This window comes from Rattus norvegicus, chromosome 7 (genome assembly GCF_036323735.1).
Source record: "Rattus norvegicus strain BN/NHsdMcwi chromosome 7, GRCr8, whole genome shotgun sequence".
In the NCBI taxonomy this organism is placed as follows: Eukaryota; Metazoa; Chordata; class Mammalia; order Rodentia; family Muridae; genus Rattus; species Rattus norvegicus.
This window is the reverse complement of record NC_086025.1, coordinates 126,894,948-126,913,705: the sequence shown is the minus strand read 5'-3', so window position 1 is coordinate 126,913,705 and position 18,758 is coordinate 126,894,948. Positions and strand designations below refer to the sequence as shown.

Below are 18,758 nucleotides of genomic sequence, written 5' to 3'. Positions count from 1 at the left end.
ACCACTTACAATGCCATCTACATGGTAGCAAGCACTGGCACTTTTATCATCATCATCATCATCATCATCATCATCATCATCATCATCATCATCAGGCCCAGTAAGAAATTAACAACTCCTAATAAATATAACAATGTTGTTGGGATAAATGCTATTTAAAGCAGGAGTCATTGTGGAATTTTCCGTTTGCTAAGACTCCTGGAGTACAGTTGACAAGTAATAGCTGAAACTGTAGACGGGAAAGCCACAGATGCGGAGGACCTCTGTACCTCTCTATCTCGGCTGTGCCTTCTTGCTGTTCACTCCTTCCGCTTAACAGAAGAGCCCTGACTCATAAGGAGAGGAGGGCTGGAGCGCACCTGCTGCTTCCACAGGAGTCTCGTAGGGAGAAGCAGAACAGAGGACAGCAGAGAAGGGCTGGCACAGGAAAGGATGGGAGAGAACCACTGCGTGTCTTCACACCATGCCAATGAGTCATGCACTGAATGCTAAGGTGTTTCATAGTTGGAGCGTGAGACAGAGCTGGGAAGAACGAGATAAAACCATGTTTATTTACTCTACCTCCACTGAATTTCTAGAGACATTTTCTAGCTTGAGGAATACAGTAAACTACATTTCTTGAAAGGCCTTCCAACATGACAAACGCACACACACACACACACACACACAGACAGAGAGAGAGAGAGAGAGAGAGAGAGAGAGAGAGAGAGAGTTGTTTTAACCGTGTTGCTGAGAATATATCGAAATGAGAAAAAAAATAGTCAAAATCCCAAACATCTTTAATTCAAAACAAAGTAAGGGAAGTTGTGTGACCAGCCCGGGACGAGGTGCCATCCCTGGAAACAGAAGTGAGAGTTTATTGCAGGGCAAAGATTTCCAAAACAAAGCTTTTCAGAACATGTGTAGATTAAAAAGATAAGTTTGGGTCAATGATGCTAAGAGTCACTAGAATGCTCTCACGTGCTTCTCTCTGCAAGCTGCCCAATGTTAATTACATCATTGAATGCTCTGAGAGTGAAGGTGTGTGCTGGGAAGATTAACTGTTGGTAGAAAGCTAAAGGAACAGAGAGGGCACTATGGGTGGGCGTGCCTGATGACACACCAACATTCAGAGGCTAAAGCTCAGAATTCCTGTGTGGCTCCTTCTGCCAAAGGATGTGGGTGCAGTCTTTGGAACTGCCAAGTCAGACGTCTAAGGTTAACCTCTGATCCTATCCCAAAACAAAAATCCCAAGAGCAAGTGTTGGGTAGTTTTATCTGCTTGGCTTGTAAACACTTCAGGGTGAACCAATGGAAGCCATTCCAGCTGGACCATCTTTGGCGCTCACCTACTTATCTCTAAGTGGCTTCAGAGAAATACACTGCTGGGTGTAAAATAATTATTACTATCCCCATTAGCTTCCAAATGAATGAGACTCAGAGGAGATTAATTTGTTTAGCTTCGGGATGCTGCTGAAGGAATTTCCCCGAATCTGTTTTTCCCATCGCCTGACTCTTCATTCCTCAGTTGTGCTCCCCAAGTTCTGGTAGTTTGAGTCTTCCCAGGTTATTTCTGTTCCATCAGCAGGTCCTCAGGGGCCATTTCACTTCAGCCACACGCTCCTCATCTGTTTCATCTAATGGAGATCTTCTATCCTCTGTCTTCTCCCTTCACCCTCCTTCTTTCTTCTCTTCTTGGTCTTTACCTGTCATCTCCAACCCAGTAACAGAAACTCCACCTACTGCTGTTTCCCCCAGTAACTGGCTGTAGCCACTTTATTTTAACCAGTAGCTTTAAATTGGGGAGCAAAGTTTCCATAGCATCACCTGATTGATAATCATGAAGAGCTGCTCTTCAGGGACAACCAGATCTTGGGGGGCGCAGGGGGAACATTATTTAGCATTTGAATCCATAACAGCACCAGACCAACCCAACCCCCAACATTTATGTTTCGATCTACTTAATAGTCCGCATTTGACTGTTAATATGTGACAGGAAGTGGCGAGACCACTTCTTATTTTCCTTTGGAACTTTTGCGTCTTGGCAGCTTGACTTTCACATCATAGGCATTCAAAAAGAGCTACAGAATTGGGGGGAAAAGACATTATCACTTCTCTGTATAAAATCATACTTTGTTTGAGGCTGCTAGCTCTAGGACTGAAGAAAGAAAACATTAAAAATATCTTTGAGTCAGCAATCAAGTCTAATCCAGAAATTGTCATTGCTAGCTATTCACATTTACTCATCCCTTTCTGAGTCACGAGTGTTTCTTGGTTGCGACGTGGTAGTGAGTGGATGGCGAAATTATATGCCAAGGCAGAAAGCAAATATGATCAACCCATAAATTTTCAAGAGTCCAAGTAAGACAATGGCCTGATTCACAAGTGAAGCCAAGCCCTTAAAGACCTTGTTAAGTGATGTGTCCGTTCTCGCACCACCACGCTCTGGTCAAAGCGATTACGTCTTCTGGACAGCAGTCTACTCCATACAGGCTACTTCCCCGGCCTGGCCTGACTGAACTCTGGATAAATTCCCATATAAACATTCCCACGGAGACAGGTAGAGAGAAGGAAGTCCCATCTCCTCACACTGGTGAGGTCTGACTCAGTCTGTGTATCTTTCTCTTTGCTCACCCGCACATGGGGCTCACTCACACGTCCCACCACTTCGGTGTCCATCATTGAGACCGCAGGAGAGAACAGCCTACTGTCACACTCTCACCGCCTTCTCTGAGTTACTTGCCAAAACCCAGTTCTTGTTTGCTTGGAGGCCTTGAATGTCCTCAAGTGAATGTGTCAATGACATCATACTTGAGGATGGTATGGCTGATGGAGCATTAAATAAATGACATTTTATAAGGTGGCTAATGTGTTCATCCTTGGGGGCAGCTGCTGAGATGAGCTCTCTTCTACCAGAGTATCTATTTGGGTCTCGAAGGAACCAAGAGTAGAGGGGGAAAAACGCTTCTAATTTACCCAGCATGCTTCTGTAAATGAATTATCTTTTTTTTTCCCTTCGGAGCTGGGGACCAAACCCAGGGCCTTGCGCTTGCTAGGCAAGCGCTCTACCACTGAGCTAAATCCCCAACCCAATGAATTATCTTTAACATAAATGTAAACAAATTAATCTGGCAGCTGTATTTCTTTACCTTATACCAGTCCTCAATAATCATACAGGGAAACAATATTTATTTAAAACTGCACCACAACAGCTGAGTATTTAAAATGATCTACCTTAGCCTTCTATGGTTATCTGACTACCTCCTTGCCCTGCCCCATGATGCTTGCATATTATTATTGATCTTGCTCTTCAAACTTCAGGTGTGTTTCCATGCTCTTCCTCCAGACCCCTTCCTCGTGGCTCAAAATCCTCCATCCTCCTGGCTGATCTCCACCCTAACTTCTACATGCTTCCTGTGGCTCTTTGGATCAAAAGACAATGATTATGGCACAGAGGTAGCCTTCACTGCAGGTCAGCCAGCATAGGCACAAATGCATGACCTCACTTCCTGTAACCCAGCAGGAAAGGATTGCTTCTTGTTAACGAATTTAAGAAGATTAAATTTGAAGTTGCTCAAGTCCAATCGGAATGTCTTAGAGCATCTGGAGTTTTGCACTCAAATTACTTTAGGTTAACTACAAACCAGAAATTTATTTCTCGTGGTTCTTGATGCTAAGGAGATCTAGGATGGAGGCATCAGCAAATAACGTGACTTCAGAAGGCTCCCATCTGGTTCGCAGATGGAACATTCTGGAATTTACTCTTCACATGTGGTCAGGAAAGCACAGCATAACTCCCTGGGACTTCTTTGTTTTAATTGAGGGATGGAGGTATGGCTCAATGGCAGAATTTTGCTCTGGATTTGTGCCGGGGCCAAATTAATTTCATTAATTAGGATTTTGTCCTCAAGATCCAATTACCTCTCAGAACACTCCCTCATTAATGTCTCCACGTCGATAGCTGGGTTTAAACTAAGAATTTTGGAAGGACGGATACGTTCAGACCAGAGCATCATGCACACTGTAGCAGCGTTAAGTAAACATAGTAATTTGCCCTAAATAACTTTACTTTCGCATCACTGATGACTTCCTGCGAATCCATATTCTATCTCTTTTAGAATCATGTAATAAAGTTAGGCTTTTAACTCAGAAGAACGCCTACCTTACAGACACAGTTCCCATCCAATTGTGAGAATAAAACCAGGCGAACTTAGACTGGGGGACCTAACACAGGACAGTTGGCCAGTCATAAAATCAAGAAAAGACAGAAAAACAGTCACAGACCAAAGGAGCCTAGAAGAACGTGACAACTAAATGCCACATAGTATCCTAAGCTGAACCGTGGAAAAGAACAGAGAGAATTAATGGGAACACTGTGAAACCTAAATAAAATCTTGAGTTCAGTCAAAGAAAAAAAAGGAAAAAGAAAAAAGGAGAAAATAAAACATTCAAGATGGCCTTTAGGTTGGGTCTTCCCAGAACACTCAGAAAGGAGAACCCAAAGTACCCATGGAACGACACTGAGAATCAGGTGTGGATAATGAGAAGTGGGAGTGGACAGTGAGAAGTGGGTGTGGACAGTGTGAAGTGGGTGTGGACAGTGAGAAGTGGGTGTGGACAGTGAGAAGTGGGAGTGGACAGTGAAAAGTGGGAGTGGACAGTGAGAAGTGGGAGTGGACAGTGAGAAGTGGGCGTGGACAGTGAAAAGTGGGCGTGGACAGTGAAAGGTGGGCGTGGACAGTGAGAAGTGGGCGTGGACAGTGTGCATGTCCACAACCCACCTTAGCAGTCAGTGTCAATTCTTAGGAGGAGAAGCAGAGAGACAGACGTGTGACCCACTCACTCCCTATTTATTCGCTCAGCAAAATAAAAGCTGGGGATGAGCTGTGATGAGCCGGGCCCTCTTCCTGGGTTGAAAGATCCTGTCTCAGAAACAAAAATCGGATCACCACCTACATCTCTACCCTTTCTGGAATCAATTTCTCGACTTCACTGTATTGTTCTTTGCTGTACTTGGGCTGTAATACAAAATGCGGCAGAACGGGCGTGTCAAACAACGGCAATGGATTTGATAACAGTTCTGGGGACTGTGGGATTGGAACTCAGCGTTGCAGCTAATTCCTTTTCTGACGCCAGATCTCTTCTTGACAGGCAGGTAGCTGCCTTCCTACCCTGTCATCACAGGGCTTTTCCACAGAGCATGCATAGCTCTTACAAAGACACCAAGCCCAGCTCACGGCCCCACCCTATGGCCTCTCTTAAATGCTTCCTTAGTCCAAATGCAGCCATAGTAGGAAGATGGAGCTTCAACAAATCAATTTGGATGGAGTGCGTATATTCAGCCCATTAAAAAAATAAAGCACCAAAAACTAAAAATAAAAAAAGGAGAGCTGGTGAATAATCCAGATCTCAGTCTAAGACGTGGGTACCTTGAAAAATAAATGAAGATGGGTTATTTCAAATCCCCCTCTTTGGGGGAATCTTGGGTTTCTTATGTACCCAAGAAAATGTGCTATTTTGTCCTGGTAAAACACTGGGGTTATCTTCTAACTGAAGCAGGTTTGCTCCAGTTACCTCCACCTGGATATGAAATCCGTTTGGTTCACCTCGAGTCTATTTTTGACCCTGTTCTTTATTCCCCAAGAGGAAGAGAAAGGTGTAAATCAGGGTACGGCCATGCAATGTGGATTTGGCTGGTAAACAGCATTCGATAGCCAAATTCACATTTAAAAAAATTTAAAGGCAAGCAAGCAAATGGCAGTCTACAAAGACAGAAGCATAAAGCTTGCCTTGGTGTAGTTCTAGAAGACTTCTGGGATGAAAATGAGTTTTGCTGTGAACACAGGAAGCAGTGTCTGCAGTAGCACAGTGGGACAGTCCCCATCATTAACACAGTAGGACAGTCATCATCATTAATGGTGTAGTTGCTTGTAAGCAACCTGCCATTTTCTAACAATGAATAGAGTGTTGGAGAGGATGGATGCTGTAGTTGACAGGTTACTTCTCCTCCTCTGGTGAAATGAGCCAATTCAAGCCAGACTCGAATGCATTAAAGGCAGGTTCATTAGGAAGCTTCTCTCCACCAAGTTCGGTGGCCCCAAGGATAGAGGCCAGGGGAGTTGCCATGGGAGGGACGGGGAGAGAAAGAGAGAAAGGACAGAGAGAAGAAAAGGAGGAGGAAGAGAAGGGGAGGAAGAGGAAGAGAAGGGGAGGAAGGGGAGGAAGAGGAGGAGGAGAAGGGGAGGAAGAGAAAGAAGAGGAGGAGGAGAAGGGGAGGAGAAGGGGAGGAAGAGGAGGAGGAGAAGGGGAGGAGAAGGGGAGGAAGAGGAGGAGGAAGAGGAGGAGGAAGAAGAGGAGGAGAAGGGGAGGAAGAGGAGGAGGAAGATGAGGAGGAAGAGGAGGAGGAAGAGGATGAAGAGGGAGAGACAGACAGAGAGACAGAGACAGACAGACAGACAGACAGATGGAGACAGCAAATAATATCTGGATTATATGAAAAGAAGTCTCTATGGGAAGGGCAGCATAGCCTCTGGGCTGGAAATTCAGGGTTGGGGGCAGGGTATACCAGGTAGGGGCTGAGGGAAGGTGTGAGAATTTGGAGGCCAGGCCTGCTTTGATAGATAAAATATGCACCTCAGCCCCTTGTCCCAGGGCCTGAAACCAAACAGTCCTCACCATGGCCTTAACTAGAATGGCTTCCTCTGTGGGAACACTGTTTAGAGTAGGGCCGCCATTTGCCTTATTCTACAGAGGTCTCCTTAGCACTGTTAAAGAGGCAGGCACAGTTCCCAGACAGCAAACTGTAGAAGATACTTTTTCCCCCACAGTAGCATCTGGTCTTTTGGCAGAAAGCTCACTGGGATCATCTTTAAAATGGCCAGTTTTCTCCCCCAAATCTTCCTCTTGCCTCCAACACTTAGTCTCAATTTTCTTTCTTTTTGTAGCTAAGAAATGCTTGAGACATTTTGAAAGACTCAAGAATGAATGTCATTCTAGGGACCAGCTCAAAGGAGAGCTAGAATTCACCCCTTAAAACCCTACTTCTTCCAGGGGCCCAATTTGAGTTTCTCTCTCTCTCTCTCTCTCTCTCTCTCTCTCTCTCTCTCTCTCTCTCTCTCTCTCTCTCTCACACACACACACACACACACACACACACACACACACACACACACACAGTGGGTTCTTTCCCCTCTCTTGCTTTCTCATTGTCCCTGAGAGTGAAAAACTGAAACAAAAACCAACATTCACTTACTTTGAGTTTTCCTGAATGGAATTACAAATTTCCCATATTTTTCTCCTGAAATGCCTGAATCTCACGATCAAATTCTCTGCTTCGGGTTAATCCCTGATACCTGGCGAGTGAATGGGGGGGGGGGGGGGGAGGTCAACAGAATGTTAACCCCACAGACCATTCTCAATCGAGATGCAAACAGTAGATCATCAGCTTGTCTGAAAAAGCACATTTGAAGTGAGACTTTGTTAAGTCCCCTTAGGAGTTTGGTCTTTGTAATGTTAAGCACAGATTTTATACCAGAGAATCACACGATCAAAACCCGCACTCTCAGACTATCCAGCTCTGAATGTTCATCGGCTCAGTAGGAAGTGGAGCGTTTAATCAAAACGATGTGGAGAGAGAGTCAAGGCAAAGATGGTGGCAGATCCTGAGGGCTTGCCCGGCTGGGACAACAGAGTAGCCAAGAGGAACTGTTTGTAATACAGATCTCTGTTAAATCCCTTTGTACTCCAGGGCCAGAGCACTCCTGCAGGGGTTTGGGGTGACAGTCCTACGCCCTCAGTTCTGCGCGCTGAAGGCTCTAGACAACTGTGTCCCCACCTCGCCTCTCCCACTGCAGCCCAACATCCCCACCACACTCACTCGCTTCTAAATGGGTCTCCTTTGTTTCTCTCTTACATAATTCCTTTTAAATGAAAGTTCCCTTAATCCACTTTAGTCCTACAGCTCTAAACTAACTTCTGTCGCCCTTCACCTGTCTTCTCAGGTCAGACTCTCATCTATTCCCTTAATCCTAAAGGATGGTTTAGTTTGGGGATTTTCATCCCATGGGAGGTAGCCTTTAGCCCTTTCACCATATACCACCATAGGTTCACTTGGGTTTTAGCCTTGTATTTCATTGGCTTACGCTATGCTGCCTTCCGTTTTTGTTTTTGTTTTTGTTTTTAAATCTCGTCTCTGCTCTTAACCTCTATTTTTAGCTATGCTCTCTTTTTGAAAGTTTAAGCCTCACTGTCCCTTTTAATTTTTAGTTTTTCACTCTTTTCTTTTTCTTCTCATTTTATGCCTGTTTTCAGAACAGACCCGAAGGGCCACAGGAGATGCCGAACCACCCTAGTGAATGCAGTGCGAGCTCCTCTCTCCCCCTCAGTTCCACCATCTAAATTCTGGTGCCTTCAGTGTCCTGAAGCTGTCCCCAAGAGGCCTTAGAACCGTTGCCTAATAAGACTGAATTTTAAAAAGGAATAAACAGCATCGTTAGTGGAAAGAGAAAGTTTGCTTGCTGACTGACCTCTGGCAGACCTCAGCCCTGTGCAGTAGCACTCCTGAGACCTGCCTAGGTGAGGGGAAGGGGTTGCAGGCATCCTGGGTCAAGATAACTTGTAGGTGGCCCTGCTCTGGCTGCAGGCAGCGCCTGCTGACAAGGTATTTCCGGGTGTGTCCTCCAACAAGGAAGGTTTCTGTATGGTCTCTTCTCCTTGTATTAATATAAGGCAAAAGTCTGCCCAAAGGGGGAGTTTACTGCACAAAGGACTCTAAATACCAGGGTCACAGGAAAGACTGCTGGAGGCTGCCATGGTCCACGTAAGAAAACCTAAGAAAAAGCAGACCGGCATTTTATATTCACGGAATGGGAGTAAGCTTCTCTCAGAAAACTTTAGGGATACCATTGAGTGGATTCTCTTGGGGTTTTATATGTCAATTGTTTCCTGCTTTCTTAAGTCATAAAGAAGGCCTGTTTAGTCACTGAACTGGACAGCACTGTCCTCAGTGTTAGCATTCTGTCTAAGCTCCGCCCCACAGTTACCTGGCAACAGCCAGATGCGCCTGACTCACTATAAAAGGGGTTGCTTGCCCTTTTGCTCTCTTGCCTTCTTGCTTTCCCTCTGTCCTCTTGTCCCTTCACCTTTCTCCCCCTCCCCCTCCCCCGCCATGTGCTCATGGCCGGCCTCTACTCCTCTACTCTTTCTTTCTCTTCCTCTGCCTTTCTCTGTGTCTACTACCCTCTCAATTCCCCTTTCCATGCTCTGAATAAACCCTATTCTATACTATACCATCACCGATGTCTATTTGGTCCCTCAGAGGGAAGGAAATGCGTCAGCATGGGCCTGTGTAGGCTTCAACTCCCTTCCCCACACCTGACTGAACATCCACCAAACATAATCCTTTTCATAATCCTTTTAGTTTTTTATAAAACACAACACTTACACTGCTCATTCCTGCCAACCCCAGGGCTGAGAGGCTCACTCCCGAGAGGAGAACCAACCCTATTCAATATCTTATGACTGGTTCACCTGTAATTTCTGCCGTGGCTCAGGAATCGACCACAGCTTCCAACTGTCCTCTTAGAGAACACATCAGATGCCTTATCTCTCACATTACCCTTACAGGGCTGCCCAACAACTCCCAACTGACTGCAGCGATCTGGTTTTTAAAAAATGAAGACGTAACAAACAGCCAACTGTCACCCAGACTGCTTAGGCATGCTGTCCCTAGAACAAGGTATTTTTCAGCAGGCTTGCCCCCAGAACCCCTAGAGCTTAGATATTTTATTCATGTATTCATGGAGAGCTAGAATGACATCTTCACCATGTGCTTTATGCTGTCCTGGTGGACGAAACAATGCCCCGGCTACCACGGAACTTAGATTTCAAACAGGACTGAATAGACCCGCAGCTTGTAAAGAAAGTGGGGAATGTTGGGAAGTGGGTTTAAGTAGAGACAAGGATGGGAAGGGAGGGCAGAAAGAGAGGGTAATGGCAGGGTAAAATCTAAGGGTGCTTGAAAAGGCCATGTGAAACCTAGTATTTTATAAGCTTTCTAATAATGTATAGATAAATATGAGTTTAATTGGAGTTACCCTAAACAGGAGATTAAACTCATCCCAGAAGCCTTGTGTTGCCAAATAAAAATCCCAATGTAAATCGTAGGCTACCTTCTCTGAGGTGTTGATCAGGGCTCCAAAACTATACAGGTTATAGATATCAGGCTTCTGTAGCAACTGTTTTACCTATGGATGGCCCAAGCTAGTAAGTTTTAGAGTGTAAACTGCGCAACAGAATAATTCTCTCTCTCTCTCTCTCTCTCTCTCTCTCTCGCCCCTCTCTCCCTCCCTCTCCTTCTCTCTCTCTCCCTCTCTCCTTCTCTCTTTCTCTCCATCTCTGTCTCCCCTCCCTCCCTCTCCTCTCCCCCCTCTCTCTCCCCTCTCTCTCCCTCTCTCTCTCCTTCTCTCTCTCTCTTGCCCCTCTCTCCCTCCCTCTCCTTCTCTCTCCCTCTCTCTCCTTCTCTCTCTCTCCTTCTCTCTCTCTCTCTCTCTCTCTCTCTCTCTCTCTCTCTCTCTCTCTCTCTCTCTGTGTGTGTGTGTGTGTGTGTGTATGTTCCTTTTCTAAATGCTAGCACTTACACCTAAGAGTGAGAGACCACTTGCCCATGACGACAGCTGATCTTCAGTACCTTTGAATAAGCTCATCTGTATATGGATTGGAATCATATGTTGAAGTTTTGCCCTCAACAACCAACCACCAAAGGGCAAGCGGTGAACATGATTTCTCTTTCTTCATGACTTTCTTCTATTCAAGGTGAAGATACTTTCTGCCAAAATGATGTCTTTTGTTTTCGGTTCGTGTCTGGATAGAGATGGTGAACGGATTCGCTCCGGGTTCCACATCTCCTTTACCAGCATTCTAATTGGCAGAGCCCAGGACAATGTGCCCTTCATCTGTGTTACAGGGCAGAGCTAGACACCTTTAGACCTTTCCACTCTTAATTAGCCCTGGCTCTCTCCCCTTCATAAATCGTGATAAAGATCTGAGTGGACCTAGCCGGGTGTTCTCAAACACTCTAAGTCACCGGGTGGAAACAAATGTGAAGATTGTGCTGGCAGTGGGGAGTTTCGTCTGAGCAGATCTCCGACGTACTCATACATTGCCTCACGCATGTGTGCGGCTAGGCACTGACAAGTCCTGTGTAGGCAACAGGTGAACAATTCCTTCTGCAGCACCTTCTATGTCCAGACAGCGTTAGAAGGCGGGGGAGTAGAGTAATTCTTAAGATCTAGTCTGGCTCGTCCTATGTAGTCATGACTTGGGAGGATGTCAACCTGGTTTGGAGAATAAAGACATCCTGTAGGAGAGAGAATGTTTATGTAAGAGGAGTGGGAAATGACAGTGGAACTAGGGAAGTACGAAGGAAGTTCCAGGAAAAGGAACATGATCTCCAAAACCCTTAAGGCAGAGGAGGAAAAGTCGCTTTAAGGACAGTGCAGGTCATTCACTGAGGCTAGCCCACGGACAAGGAAGCCAGAGCAGCCCATGCTCTCGCAGTGGAGGGAGCCACCCATGGAAGGTCTGGGAACCCGACTTTGCTCTGAAGACATCTGTATTTATCATCTCATCTTTCACCATGAGATTCGCCTTTTGGGAGGCTCATGAGTCTGCGTCACAAGAACAGACGGAAGGATGAGATCAAATGAGCCGGAGTGAGCCTCAGCTTTCCAGGCAGAGAGACGGAGCCCCCTGGAGAGAAGGGAGCCGTAAATTTGGAGGGAGAATCCAGGCACACTGTTGCTAAAGAGGGGGACCTGGCGGGTGGCTGTGACATGGCTGAAGGTGGCCTTGGGCGGGGTGCTTGTTTGGGCATCCAGGTTGTACCCATCTCTGATGGTGGGAATGAAGGGACGGCTTTGAGAGTCTGTTGGGTTCGCTAAAATAGGCATGTCTGATATCAGAGTCCGGTCTGTGATTCCTTCCGAGAGGTTTCTGAGCACCGATTAGAGAGTAGAACCACACACGGGTATATGGCAATTTAACCCTAGCTCCGGCGAGGATCGAGGATAAGAGACTATATCATTTCCAAGGCATTCATTACGCTGACAAAGTAGACTATTTGTCGAATTCCTTTTAGTACCTCCCCACCCTACCCCAAAGGCATGGCACGGATCATAAGATACATCTCCAAAGCACACTGCTTCCTGAAAGTTTCAGAAAGCATTTGGGAGCAATAAACTCAAACTACTCTCATTAGGCCCCTCCTAACTGCAGGCAGCCCGTATGGTTCTGGGTGCAGAGATGAAAGGTACGTGAGGCCTGCCTCCGCAGGACCTACCCACAGTACGACGAAAATTAACAGATGCTTAGCGCGATGGGAGTAGAACTGAAAGAGAAAGGCTTCAGGCGATTAGGGGAAGCTTCATGGAACTGGCCACCTTCGAGTCTTAGGAGAGATTCATCGGGCATTTAGAGACCTGGAGATGAGAAGAGAAACATACCCAAGGGCACAAAATGGTCTCACCTATTTTCCATTCAGAAAGCAGCAGGGAGTTGAGGATGCCTGGGAGAAAGCAGAGCTGAACGGCTCCGTCTTAACTGCCCTGCTTGACCACAGCAGAGAACAGCGGCAAAGCCTGTTGGGAGGTTGCAGACCGAGGCAGGAAAACAGGTGCTCCTTCTAGAAAGACGCCCGCCAAGACGAGGAAAGCGGAGATGACAATTTTAGATGTGAGCCGAAATTAACACTGCAGAGCAGCAAGAAGAAAATGATCTACATTTACGCTCCTTACAAACTTGCACATGAAGTTAGAAATGCCAGAAATGGCATCTGAGCCTTTGAAATGATGGTGAGGTCATCTAACTACGTCCTTCTACAGGAGTTCTGGGAACCCTGCTGTCAGTGGTGGGGCGGGTTGGAACTAACGAACAAAGAGATTATCTTGTAGTGTACTAGAGTAATATGCCTGATCCTTGGGGCATGGAGGATGTGCGCTTGAAAACTGGCTTCACTTGATGACTGTACAATTTTGATCTCAAACACAGAGTTAACGTCATATGGGTGAGGATTGTAACATTCTCCGGACCTTCAGGGACAGGGAAGGGTATGTGCGCATGCGCTTGCGTGAGTGCGTGCATGCGTGGGTACGTGGTACGTGGGTGTACTTTTAAGCTGGATAAGACAACAGTGAATAGAAAGCTTTTCTTATTTTTCCAGGGAGTTGCTGTGACACGAAACCAGCTTCCAAGTCCGTAACAGGGAAAGGCTCACACGTCCTTGTCCATCACTTGGCAAGCATTCCACCTTAGTCAAATGCCTATAAACATTGCCAGGCTGGCTTCAACTAGTCAGCTGTTTTGGTTACTTTAAAAACTGAGGTTGGAGGGTGGATACCAAGCAGTTCGTTCACTGAAGGTTCTGTAACAGAAAAGAATCCTAAATGATTGAGTAACAGAAGGGAACTGAGAGTTTTCCCAGGCCACACTTAAACCTGCGTTCATTCCTGCAGGAGGCCCTTGGAAAACTCCCAGGTCACCCATAGAAAACATAGACACACATTTTCCAAATTGTTCATATTGCCTTCACCAGATTCTGCTCTCAACAGAACCTACTGCCTCTAAGTCCTTTACATTTCCCAAGAACTTAATGACATCTATCATTCAGAGTCTGAAAACTTACTGATGCTAAACATACACACTTGAGAGCATACGTCCAGAAATAACATGTGGGAATACTTCCATACGTCCATGTATGCATGCAGGCAACTGTCATACAGGCATACTTCCAAACAGATGTATGTATGAATGCAGATCTATGTACATATATGAAGGCATATTTCCACACATACAAGAATACATGTTTACATACATACAAGCATAATTCCATACATATGTGCAGGCATACTTATGTACATATGTGCAAGAGTACCAGCAAATGTATGTTCAGGCAAACTTCCAAACATCAATCTAGACATGCACACACACACACACACACACACACACACACACACAGATACACACACGTGTATATATACATGTGGTGTATGTACATACACATTTACATACATGTACACATGTGTATATACATATATGTTCACATGATGTGGTATGTGTACATACATATGTACATGCACCTACATACACATATACATAAATATATATACATATATGTGTATATATGCATCCTTCCATGCAGGCATATTTACAAACATGCCTGCAGACATGCTCCCATATGTACATGATGCATGCTTCCAAACATATCTACAAACATACTTACAGGCAAGCCTGTAAACACACTTTCATATACATACAGGCACGCATATATTTCTGCACGTTTGGAATCAGGTGTCTCGCCCTTGGGGCTCGTGGCTGCTTCTCCCCCACTTTCGCTTGTGCTCTTGCATCACTGGAGCTGGTGTTTACCCTGAAGCTGACATTTCCACGTCATCCCACCAGGTGTCTAGAGTCGCCTCCCCCATGACACTCCTGTAACAGATGGTGCAAATGGTCCAGCACGTGGATTCTAATTCATGGCAGGAAAGCAAACTGCCAGACGGCTGATAAGCAAGGAAGAAAAAAAAGCAAGTGGCTGCTTTAAAAAAAATTATGAATTATCTGTCACATGGTGACTTTGCATTTGTCCCTGCTTAAAGATGATTAGTAATTTATTTAGGCAGATCACGAAAAGGCTTTCAGAGGCCTGCGCTGTTCGCAAGGCCTTCCACTCGTGGCAGGAATGTGTCAGCATGGAGCGAAAAACAAACAACGGAATGCTCGAACAAAATAACATTGAACGCAAATTGATTTTTAAAATTTAAATTAACACGTGGGTTAGTAAACATGCTTATATTTTTTTTTCTGATACGAGTTCCAGATCTCTAAAACCAAATGGAACCTTAGTATTGCCAATAGTCTCTGGAACTAGAGAATATTTCCCAAAGACATTTGCAAGTTCATTATTTTGTGGGAAGGGCTTCATTTTTGGCTCTTTGGGAAAGGCTATTTGAAAAGATGATAGAATTCTGCTGGGCAGAGAAGTGGGTGTTGTATTAACAGAGCCTTCCAGTTAGATACTCAGTTTCAGACCACGCCCATTATGTGTGCTACTCTTGCTTTGAATCACTTTGAGAGCTGAAAGCTCTCTTGGATCTTTCTAAGCAGCTTCCTCTACACTCACTTCCCCTCCTGTAGCACAGAGGCTAGGCTGAGCCACAATGGCAGCAAATTAAGGATGTGCTGACTTAGTGCTTACCTCTCCATTGACTTAGTGCTTACCTCTCCATTGACTTAGTGCTTACCTCTCCATTGACTTAGTGCTTACCTCTCCATTGACTTAGTGCTTACCTCTCCATTGACTTAGTGCTTACCTCTCCACTGACTTAGTGCTTACCTCTCCATTGACTTAGTGCTTACCTCTCCATTGACTTAGTGCTTACCTTTACATTGACTTAGTGCTTACTTCTACATTGACTTAGTGCTTACCTCTACATTGACTTAGTGCTTACTTCTACCATTGACTTGGATATTGCCTTAAATCCTCCCAACAGTAAACCATTTCCAGGCACTCTGGATTTTAGAATCTGTACAGCAATAGATAAGCCCATTACAAGTTGTCCAAAGTGCTCAGGGTCCCACATGATTACCACCAGACTATCAGTAATAGAGAGAAAATCTTCAAAGCAGCTATAACATTACATATAGAAACATGTGAGCACACATATGTGCACACACACATACATTCACACACACACATACACACATTCACACATATATACACACTCACAAACACACACACACATACACATATACACACATTCACACACACATTCACACACACATACACATACACACATATACACACATGCACACACACAATACACACATCCACATGCACATACACACATATACACACACACACATACCCACATTCACACACACATACACACATTCACATACATATACACACTCACACACACATACACACATTCACACACATATACACACATGTACACACACATACACACATTCACACACACACACACACACAGAGCAGGGGGAGGAGAGAAGTTAAAAAAGAAGAAAATTGGGAACAACAGATTTTCTGTTAGAGAAATGTGAAGGGTTTGGTTGGGAGCAATCTCCCCATCCTATAAACCTTTGGGTTGCAGAAGGCCTCAGTGCATTCCCAGAACTTGGTGGCTAGACGTCCCCCCTGCCTTCATTTCCTTTGCTCTGATCCTTTTCATATTAGCCACTCTCGAAAGACTATGAGGTCAGACTACAGCCAATGCAGAGAAACCCACAGTGACCACCCACGTGAGTAAACCTCTGTGCCTCTGTGACCAGTTTGGGTTCTGATGACCTTTTCACAAAAATAACTGCCTTGTGGCGTTCCTTCCATTTTGTCCCTTTGGGTTATACTGAGAATATTCTATTTCTTACAGAAGGAATATAAATAAGAATTAGAATTCTGTGAAAATATCTTTCAGTAACAACAGTGAAAGCGGCCATTGCAGCCTTACGTGGAAAGTGCTTCTACAAAGATGTCTGCCACCTTTCAGGTTTGAATTGACCCCACCCCACTATGCTAATCACTTTCCCTTTGAAAATATTGTCTTTTCTCAGCAGCCTTCCATGTGTGTGCATATATATATATATATATACACACACACACACATATATATATATATATATATTCAAAGCGTTTTCTCAAAGAAAATACTGACACCAGTTCAATTTCACTGAAAATTAAAAGCTTCTAGTCTTGATGAATAAACCCATGAAAAACATTCTCTATCACTGGTCACTAGGGAAACATAAACCCATAATAGCACACTACTTACTGTACATCTAGCAGAGTGACTCTAGTTAGGGAGACTTAGCAAAAGAAAGTTCTGGAAAGGATATAGAAACTACAGTGCTCACCAGTTGCCAACAGAAGTGTAAAACTATATAATCGCTTTGGAAAAGAAGTTGGCAGTTTCACAGAAAGTTAGACACACCTATTCATTCTCCTCCTAGGCCTTTACCCGCGAGGGAAGAAAGCACACGCTCCTTCCTATAAAGACTTGAGTACTGACGCTTACTACAGCTCTATTCTAGACACAAAAAAGCTGGAAACCTGCTAAGTACTCACCAGAAGATGCATGGATCAATGCTTCATCCATAAACCATTGTATGACTCAGTGGTTAAACGGTAGTACAGCATGGATAAATCGCAAAGTAATTATTCTGAATAAAAGAAACCAGGTACAAGGAAGAATCCATACATTCTTCTTTCATTTACATAAAACGGTGGAAAATTCAAACTAGAGTCTCTTGGCAAAAACAAGTCTTTGGCCTGCCAATGCCATAGAAGGTGGAGCGAAAGAAGCTCCGGGGGTGATAGACACATTATCTTGATTGTAATGGTGTTTTCATGGTGTGCATGTGTCAAATGGATAAGAGTGTGTTTCTAATGTCTGTCAAAAACACACAAAGCTATTTGGAAACAAAATACTGATATACCATTGTCTGCTATATGGAAATACTACAATCCTATTTATCAAAGATATCACAGCAAATAGTTGTGTTTTGAGGAACTGAGACAGACATTATCTCCTTATCTGCACTGTTACTGATCCAGAAATGCGGGGTTAATAAGGGCACACAGCTAGAAGCTAATAGACATCTGGATCACCTATCCTCTACTATCTCAAATATCCATGTACTTTTCTTGGATTCCTCACACTAACGTTGCCAAGTGCAGATGTTTCCCAATGTCCAAATCTCCATATAGGTAGGTAGACTATCCTAGACGAATCTAGTTGATGAACATTTCCCATCCATGGAACCTTGTTGTGCAAATCATAAGAGGTTAGCAGGGTGTAGACTATATTTGGGGATTCATTTCTCCAACTGTGGGAAGTTAAATTTAGCTAAAACAAAAATGCTTTAAAAATAAATCGTGAAAAAATATGATAATATAGGCTAGTGGTAGCTAGGTATGGTGGCACAACTTTTAACCCCAGTACTCGAGAGCTTAAGGCAGGTAGATCTTCTGAGTTCCAGGACAGCCTGGTCTACATAGGACAGCCAGGGCTGTGTAGAAAAACCAAAAACCAAAACAATGAAAACTAGCTGTGGTGATGATCAGAGGCATTGAAGTCAGACAGTTTCAAATTCCTCCTCCTATGGTCCCAGTGACAAACAGAGGCAAAATTCCACAAAAGTTGATATTGGGAAACAAATTAACTTGTCGTTTACTTACAGAGCAATGGGGGACGGGTTATGAGCAGGGGTGTAGGTAATGTTAAGGCTGCCATAGATATGGGAAGGAAGGTCTTTATCCACCGTGGACAGTGACTCCCCCATGGTGTTGTAGGGAGAGTCACGTACCCAAGTGCATTCTCCACCTAGATACTCTAGAGCTGTCACAAGACTCCAAGGCCATCTGCAATTAGGGCAACACTGCACGCAACTTGTTGGGAGGGATGGCTGAGGAAGAGTGTCCATGCCACTCCATGTCCTTTCTTTCTAAGAAGGGACGTAACAGTCAGCAGGCTCAGCTATGGTGATCTTGGTGAGCAGGTCAAGCCCAACTCCTAAAGGTGGTGGCAGTGCAGCTCAGAGGGTAGCCCTGTGCAAAGTGGCCGTGGGGGTTAGAAAACAGAAGACAGACGTTATGTTCCCAAGAGTGGAGCGGAGAGAAGGCACAGATCAAACTGGACCTGGAGTACGAGGAAATGTATTTCTTCTTGACTTAGAATTCTCTTTGTTTCAAGGAGAACGAAAAGTGAATA

General features: G+C 44.6%; 1 long non-coding RNA gene across 1 annotated transcript; it reads right to left on the bottom strand.

The window, feature by feature from the left end:
* Positions 1 to 758: 758 nt before the first annotated feature.
* Positions 759 to 10,279, bottom strand: LOC120093713 (uncharacterized). The gene is made up of 3 exons (XR_005487341.2): positions 8,505 to 10,279; positions 7,232 to 7,331; positions 759 to 836 (listed from the first exon to the last, which is right to left on the bottom strand). It is a non-coding gene; the product is annotated as an uncharacterized LOC120093713 (long non-coding RNA).
* Between the last annotated feature and the right edge of the window lie 8,479 nt (positions 10,280 to 18,758).